This window comes from Mus musculus, chromosome 6 (genome assembly GCF_000001635.26).
Source record: "Mus musculus strain C57BL/6J chromosome 6, GRCm38.p6 C57BL/6J".
NCBI classification, from domain to species: domain Eukaryota; kingdom Metazoa; phylum Chordata; class Mammalia; order Rodentia; family Muridae; genus Mus; species Mus musculus.
This window is the reverse complement of record NC_000072.6, coordinates 114,092,061-114,099,221: the sequence shown is the minus strand read 5'-3', so window position 1 is coordinate 114,099,221 and position 7,161 is coordinate 114,092,061. Positions and strand designations below refer to the sequence as shown.

Here is a 7,161-nt window from a genome sequence, read left to right as displayed (position 1 = left end):
AAAAATAACATGCACACGGATGTTCAAGTCACGTCCCCCAGAGCATTTCCGCTGTCCACCCAAGTTCTGAGACGATGGTTTAAAGGTTAGGTGTCTCCTCCAGGAAAGGTAGCTGTTTGTCTTGCCTGAGCAAAAATGGATGCACTCACAGCTTCCAATGGGCCCTGCCTGGCGGAGCGGAAGGGAGGAGAGCTCGCGCGCAAAGGTCAGACTTAAAACTTCTGAAGAGAAAAGTGCAACACAGGAGAAATTATTCAAACCCAGATGGGAAGCTTGAATCCACAAACTGGGGGGTGCAGCTTGGTCATCGGTGGCACGCGTGTTACCAACAGGCTGAGTTGCGCTGAGGCATCAAGCAGCCCCTCCACATTAAAGCCTTGCAACCCCCGCCGATTCTTTGTCACTCAAGTCTTGTTTGTCTGCAGTATGACAGCATCTCCCTGTCACATCGCTTCACTCTGGGATCCAGGCTACTGACCGGGCATGTGGAATGTTGCTGCCTAGTGATAAAAAGGAAAGAGGCTGGCTAGATGGCTCAGGAAAGACACTTGCTGCTAAGCCTGATGACCTGCGATTGCTCCTAGGGACACACATAATAGACACACATAATAATCAACTCTCAAAAGCCATGCTCTGGGAGCCCTTGCATACACGCACCCCACCAACATTCACACATAAATAAATGGACAGCGACTGAGGAAGACACCCAATGCTAACTTTTAGCCTTCACAAACACCTGTGCATATGTGTCCATGCACCTACACCCATATGTCCAATTTCATGATTATATACACACTTACATGTGTACCACACATATGCAAAAGGAGACAGCTATCTCGGACACTTACAATGTTAGCTAAGCATTAGAGTCACTCAGGGACCATTTAAAAAAAAATCCTGATTCCCAGGTTAATAGGTCAATACTTTAGCATCTCTGAGGGTGAGACTCGGTGTGGGTGTTTTCTACAGTTCATCTGATTGTTCCAACAGGTAGCCAGGTTTGGCGACCAATGCTGGGTGGCTGATAAATCAGGGCTCCTGCAGGTTTGCTTCTGGATGATATAACAGTGACACTTAGGGAGGGCTTGGGGTCAGTTGGTAGCCTTTCCCCACACCCACTCAGATGGTAAGATGCTAGCAGGATGCCCAGGATGGTGCTGTTGGGCTGGAGAGCACATCTACCCCAAAGTATAGGAGGAGTCAAAATTTTGACGCCAGCAGAACATGGAGGTGCTAGCACAGTGATGCCATGATTTCTGAGGACTTAGGACACAGAGCTGAGGGGTCATTCTGTTCCAGAGGTCTGAGTGTCTGCCATGGGTGTGCACTGTGCCTCTGTCAGATTTGTCCCTTAATGACAAAACACAGGGGCCCCTTTGCCTTAACACAGCTTGAGCTCTTTTGCTAATGTTAGGACGTCCATCATTGCCTTGTGCATCTCCCTGGGACCCTTGAGGAATACACTGGCTCTCAGGTTTCTTATACCATGAACGTGTTCCTAAGTTGTATCTAGGAGAGCTATTCCTCAGACCCTTTTGCCTCCTCAAATGGATCCTCTTATCCAGATTCAATGTTCTGCGGGCCCTGTGCTTGGACCTACCACAGTCCAAGGATCCCACTTAACGAGGTATTCTTTGTCCCCCACATCAAGTAAGAGACTATGGCAGGAAGTAAAGCCATGGCCCTGGTGTGAGGACACTTTTTACTGGCCCCTGCTGTGGCCAGAGATCTTGTCACATAGCAGAATGCTAACTTAGAAATAACTTTGAGATTTTGATGGCTGACTCCAGAGCACACCAGAACACTCCTGTAGATCCTCAGAACACAGACGTTCTCAGGAACTGGCCCAGGATTTTCTCTCTGGGGTCCTTGATGGGGTTTGGAAGGAGTCAGGGAGGGATCCTGACTGGAGCCCTAGAGGAAGAGAACCTGGTGGCTGTTACAGGGTATGACAGCCAGGGTCATAGCTGTACCTGTTGTTCCCACTTAGTACAAGGGACAGAATTATCTATAGCTCCAACTGTCCCCCAAAATCTTGGGGTAGGTGTTCCCTCACCTCAGTGTCCCTGTCCCCCAAAGGCTGGGGGCTAGTGCTCCCTCACCTCTGTGTCCATGTGATCCATCCCTGCAGCAGGCACGTGGCAGGTACTTAATATCATGGTACAGCCATGGCCCTGGTCACAGCCGACCCTAGTAGCCTCCAGGCTTCACCTGCCCATCCTGTTTGCCAGAGTGTAGAAGCAGGACAGCCTTTAGGTCCCCTTAACACACGAGACGGGGCTGGGGATACTGGCACCGGCGTAACGAGTGTCTGCTTTACTGTGGCTGCTGAAGAAAGAAAAAATTTAAAACACACCTTATGGATTACAAAACAGAATTGGTTGCCTTTATGCCTCATGGTGGGAAGAACATTTCTGTTATCTCAATTTATAAGATGCCATCTGGAGGCCAAGAAGAGATAAGTGAGTGGTTTCAGAAGCCTTTGATTTGGTTAGTTTCTAAAATCCCCTGTGTCTGAAATTGCTGTAACTACTTTCTTATACCCCTTGCCTTTCTGGGGCCGGTTCTTCCTCAGATATGATGTTTGAGGGGGCTGGGGCTCAGGGAATGGGCAAGGACAAAGACAGGGAAGGAAGGATGCACAGTGTGTCTACAACTTGAAAGGCACAACACAGAGTGTTTTCTCTCTCTCTCTCTCTCTCTCTCTCTCTCTCTCTCTCTTGGCTCTAGAGTACCTATATGTCAGAATTGATGGATCCATCTGCAAACAATATGGTCTGCACCTTCTCTGATGCTATGCTGGGTTTCTTGCTTAGTAGCCACAGGTAATTGGGGCTTCTCAGGCATACTCAGAGAGACCTGACCTGTGGTGATCACCTGTAAGAGCTCCTAATGCAATGTGATATTTAAGTGTAGATGTCAGCCCAACCCGATTAAGTTAGGATAGCCACACAGTTGCTAATGACACTTCTGTGTGGTCTGTGAGCATAATCCCAGGAGAAACTGACAGGTGAGTATGTGGGTGGGAACATCTCTACTCATGACAGATGGCACCAATCAATCATCGAAGGCCTTGAAACTATCAGGGAAGTAAGCAGGCTGTCCTGGAGCAGTCTTTCCTGCTCACAGACATTGTAGCTTCAGGTTGCCTGGCCTTCGGACTTCAGCGCTCACATCAGCACCCTCAGGTGCTCATGCGCTATACCATGTACAGAGATGCTAGGACTCAGGGTTGACATGGGGCCACCGGCTAACACCTAGGATTTCCCAGCAGCATCTAGGCAGCATCTCCTGGGACTTCTCAGCCTCTGTGATCACAAGAGCCAGTGCTCCCAGGAAATACCCTCTCCTGCATCTCTGTATTTGGCTATCTGCCCACGGTGTCTGTGCAGTCCCCTGACCACTATACTGTAACTTGCTTCATGTGGGTCCACTCTTCCCTAGTTTGCTTTCCACCTCTCTGCTGTCATTTGTCCTTGACCCCTTGTTTCAGTCTTTGCTTCCGGGAGGACCCAGGTCCAGCAATAGGTGAGAGCTTTGTGTATTGGGATAAGTGTTTTGACCTTGAAAGTCTCAGTTTTCTCATCTGATGTTTCTGTTTCTTGGGCGACAGGCATATTACTATAGACAGGTAGCCCGGGAATGAGGTGGTGGCTATAGATAGGCGTCACAGTCTTTCTGTTTGTTTTGATTTTTCAAGACAGGGTTTCTCTGTATCGCCCTGGAACTCTCTTTGTAGACCAGACTGGTCTCGAACTCGCAGAGATCCGCCTGTCTCTATCTCCTGTTAAAGGGAGTATTAAAGATGTGCACCACCACCGCCCAACCCCCAGTAGTCTTTAGGTAAGTTGTTATGGATTCTTTGTAATGCATCCCAGAAAGGAATGCATAGTGACCATGTAACACTTAACACGACAGAGTAAATAGCCACATAACCTTTCCAGCTGAGGCATGTTCACTATCAATCTCTCCTGTGCACACCTGTGCTCAGGAATCCTCCGAGGACTGATGGAAGAGGCGAGCCATGGGGGTCCCCAGACTGGGAGCCTTGCAGGTGACTAGAGCTCAGCAGTCATTCCTTATTGGTGATATTGATGATCAACGTCCCTCCCCGCCAAGGCTGTGGACTCAGTAGGAGGTTGACAGGAGGCCACAGGGAGGCCAGGCGCCCCTCTGAGTGGCGAACGCAGGACTGAGCCAGGCCCAACATTAGAGTAGGTATGAGAGGCCAGTAGCCCAAGGCCTTAGCTGCCCGGGCAGGAGCTGCCATCCCGTGGATCCTCAGTGTCCCCTGTCCCTGCTCTTATCTAGCCCAGGATCACCTGTTTCCTTCACTGCTTCCCCTTTTCAGTCAGAGGCAGGGCAGGAACCAGCAAGGGTCAGGTGAGAGAGACCTTCCAGAAGGGGCTTCCGGTAGAGGAGGACAAAGGGATGGCCCAGAGTTCCAGCCCCTGGGCAGACCCGTCCTCTCCTCTCCAGGGCGGAGGTGGACCTTGGGCCCATGAATCGTGGCCAACGGATGAGGTTTTGTTCAACTTATGCGTCCCCAGCCCAGGGCCCAGCCACCGAGAGAGGCTCTTTCCTGAGAGGCCGGACTTTCCCACAGGAACAAAGTGTGGCTTGTTTGCCGGGCATGAATCTTGGCGTGGGGCAGCCAGGCCAGGCTTGGCGCTGCCCGGCGGCGGCCCGGCGATATCACTCAGGCACATTCCGCCTTCCCCACAGCTGGGGCTGACAGCAGGAAGCTGCGGGGAGCCTCAGGACAAAGGCAGAAAAATGGGCCACGTTTATTCATTCACTGACCAGCCTGGGCCTGGTTGGCCCATGGGCCCGTCTCCATGGCAATGGGCGGCCTTGGTGTTCTTGGTTGGCTCCCCTGTGACCACGGCCCCCCCGTGACCACACCCCCAACACAGGCAGAGCATCATGGAGACAGAAGCTTGCCTGGAACCTCTACCTCATAGAAGGGGAGCCCAGGGGAGATGCTCTGTGGGAGTGGAGAGCTAGAGTTGAGTTCCAGAAACCAAAGATCTGGCCACGCCTGACAAAGTGAGGGCACGGCAGGAGACTCAGGTCCTCACAGTAGCACCTACAATGCGCTGGTTTATGGATGTGTGTATCACGCCCACTCAGCTTGCTCACACAAATTGCAATCGCACAGCTTTCCAAAATGTACTCCGAGGGTGTTTGGCACCCCACAAGCGTCACAGCCACGGGGCAGACGCACAGTGAAACTCCAGTCGGTACCATCTTTGCAGGCATCGAGTCAAAACTTTCAGAGACTGGCCTGGGGCTTATTTTTCTCACACATTTAAGCATAGTAAAACTTTGGGACAGGGTTGCCAGGTGACAGTTATTCCGATGTTTTAGACTTGGCCACAAAGAAACTCCCAAGCAGGGTAGCAAAGCAGCACCTGTGGCCTTTGCAAGAAGAGTGAATTCTATTGTCTGATAAACAGAGCTCAGGGCTAGGGCCTACAGGACGGATCTGTGACCAGCATAAGGATAGATTCTATTGGTGGAGGATGCGGGAGTACATGAGACCTCTCTCGTGGAGAAGGGTTCTATTCACTGAGAGACAAAACTCAGGATTAGAGCCTAGCAATATTCAGGATATGGGGGGGGGGGGAGGGGTTCAGGTGGAGGCTGGGTCTTCTTAGAATAACAAAAGATCACCAGGTGATCAGACCACTTTCACCTGGCATTTCAGGTGACCAGGTGTCTTTCATTTCCTTCCTTTGAATAAAATAGACCCTGGCTATTGACAATCCTGGTTTCTCCAATGCTTACTCTAAGCTATGCTTCCTACACTGGGGGAGAAAGAATCAGGGAGGTTTCCCAGAGGTATTGCTATGGCCACTGGGTCTTGAAGCACACAGTGCTGACTGGAGGCCTGGCGGAGGCAGCACTAAAGTCAAATCCCCAGTCCTGATGCAGACTAAAGTCTCCAAAGGGCCTGTGCCCACAGCTGCCTGTCTCCACGCTGCCTCGAAGCCTCTGACTGTTGTCCTCTGTGCCTCCACTCCAGGCTCTTCCCACTTCAAGGCTGCCTCTTTCTTTTTAATTCTGATTCTGCAATCTGGCCTGAGTGGACCTCACCTGGTTGTCACACCTAGGAGAGAGAGAGAGAGAGAGAGAGAGAGAGAGAGAGAGAGAGAGAGAGAGAGAAGAAAATAGAAGGAGGGATGGAGGGAAGGAATTGGGGGTGGGGCACTGAAGAGGCGGTAACAGCTTAGGACCATGCAGAACATAAATGGCTCGTGTATAATGTGAGGCATCTTCGGGTCCTGCAGCCTCACAGCCACGGCTGGTTAGCACGTGAGCTCCTCTGGCATCAGACCCCTCAAATGGATGAGGCAGACACCAGCTAGCAGAGCAGCATCCAAGAGGACACTGCACGCAGCACCCCTGGCCTTGACTTCATGCTGTCTAAAGCCAGCGCTCATGGGACACTCCTGTTCACCCCGTTGGCCAGGGCAGATGTGACTGTCCACCGCTCTCAGCCACTTAATACCAGTGAGAAGGAGGCAGAGGGCAGAAGTCCCGCTATGAACCAGATGCTGACATATAGGCAGGTTCCTCCTTCTGTTGTTGTGGTTGTGGTCACTGTTGATGCTTTCTTTTCTTCCACTACTATTTTCTGCTTCCTGAGTGAAAGAGAGAGCCAGCCCCCGCCCCCCCCCCGCCCCCGTGTCATCTGAAGACATCAGGTTTCACCGAATTCAGCCATCCCCTTTATTCTACCCCAACCCCCACTACCACCAGCTCCCAGCCTTCCCTGTGGCTTCCTGAAGGATGAATGGATGCTGCTGTCACAAATGCGCCCTGACAGCTGCTGACAAGGAGAGGCCAGTGATGTGCATTCAGCACTGCTGGGCAGAGGGGACTGCTGAGAGCCCGGTGAACCACTGTACCACGAGATCCACTAGGGCAGCACAGGAGGGGCACGTGCCTCTCCAGATGATTCTGGGTTCCAGGGCACGGCTGGCCCAGATCTCTCTGACCTTGTAGTTTCTTCCACTGCTAAGCCCCATGAAGCCTCATTACCAGACCCAGACCTCTTCTTTCTCTTTCTTGTCCTTTGCTAACCCAAGCCTTGAATCCTGTCATATCTTTACCATCAATGAGTATCAACAGTCCACTTCCAACCTGCCTAGACCA

At 51.5% G+C, this 7,161-nt stretch overlaps 1 long non-coding RNA gene across 1 annotated transcript; it reads right to left on the bottom strand.

The window, feature by feature from the left end:
* Positions 1-234: 234 nt before the first annotated feature.
* Positions 235-4,872, bottom strand: Gm36023. The gene is made up of 3 exons (XR_377966.2): positions 4,323-4,872; positions 2,103-2,328; positions 235-500 (listed from the first exon to the last, which is right to left on the bottom strand). It is a non-coding gene; the product is annotated as a predicted gene, 36023 (long non-coding RNA).
* Between the last annotated feature and the right edge of the window lie 2,289 nt (positions 4,873-7,161).